A 1,438-nucleotide genomic window follows, 5' to 3' on the forward strand; every position below is an offset into this window, starting at 1 on the left:
AAGTCAAGCTGTGAATCTGTAAAGAAAGCTCAAACAGGAAGGGAGGATCCCCAAACCTCAGCTCCAAAGTGTGTCACTATAGTTGATAGCTACCGATCTGGCCACGTGCCACTGTATAATGACTGCTTTGCTGTTTAAAGGCTGGAAAACTGCCTGCATCCTCATGTCAACTGTTTGAAGAGCTCTTTGCTGCTTAGGGGGCAGCTGGTTTCAGCGAGGCTGTTTGTCCAGATGAGGAGCTGTCACAGGCAGGTTCTCCTTTCCCATGTCCCCAACACTTTCACAACCTCCTTTGATGCCCCTGCCTCCTACAGCTATACAGATCTTAGCCAACATTGTTGCTTTGTTTGCACACATTGCCTTGTTGTCCTCTTTATAGTTCCACAAAACGTCAGTAGCACAGTTGCCATGGAATTTCATGTGGAAGGTGGTCTCATGACTAGGCACTTGATCTTTTTTTTCTGTCTCCTTCTTCCCATCTCAACAGATTAAAAAAAAAAAAAACCAGCAGTGAGCTGTTGTTACAAGTCATCTCACATTTGTTGCCTTGGTCAATTTTAAAATGTATCTCTACTTGGTTTTTGAAAGTGTATCCATCTAAGAATATCTACTTGTACGCAAATGCGGCATTCTGTGAGGGTTTACGTCAGCAAAACATTTCTGGCATGTTTGAGGAAGGTGTCAAGACCTGACATGTCTTTTTTTTAAACTTGATATCTGTGTTAACTCTCAAGGAGTTAACAAAACCGTTGGATCGTTCACTTTCCATTTATTTGGTGCTTTTTCACACAGTTATGTTGACCGATAAGTTTCTAGTTGCACGCTCCCATTCAAATGTGTTGGATTGCGTGTGCGTGTGTGTGTGTGTGTGTGTGTGTGTGTGAATGTTTATTTATTTATTTATTTTAACTGTAGACTCAAGTCATTTGTGCTTGATAAAAAAAATTAGGTCAGAAGGTCCATTTCTGATTTTAACATGAATGCATTCCCAATTAGCCTAAAGTCTGCCTCATTTACAACCTTTAGAATTTTTGTCCCCCCCACTAATTCAATTTAACAACAAATTTTGTATTTGGGATTGATAATAAAATGATCTGAAAGATTAATACACTGCTACTTTTTTTTTATAATCTTTGTCCCACAAAATGTAAACAGAATAGCATCCTGCATACTCTTGGCAAGAAAAATAAGACTGTCTATAACATTTGAGGATTTGATTTAGGCATCCAGTTAGTGGAGCCACAACATCTGTTTTCTCTTGACATCTCTTTTCCATATCTTTGTGGTGACACCAACATGAAGTCATGCTAATCACTCATGTGCAAGCATCTAAGGGATTTGGAAAGGAGGAATACTCCCTTAACTCTTTTTGGATAACGTCGTCTGGAACATTTTCCATTCTATAGTCTTGGCGCTGGCAGTTAATGGTGAAGCAAAA

The sequence above is a fragment of the Hippichthys cyanospilos genome, chromosome 6 (assembly GCF_059441005.1).
Source record: "Hippichthys cyanospilos isolate Australia breed blue-spotted pipefish chromosome 6, RoL_Hcya_1.0, whole genome shotgun sequence".
NCBI classification, from domain to species: domain Eukaryota; kingdom Metazoa; phylum Chordata; class Actinopteri; order Syngnathiformes; family Syngnathidae; genus Hippichthys; species Hippichthys cyanospilos.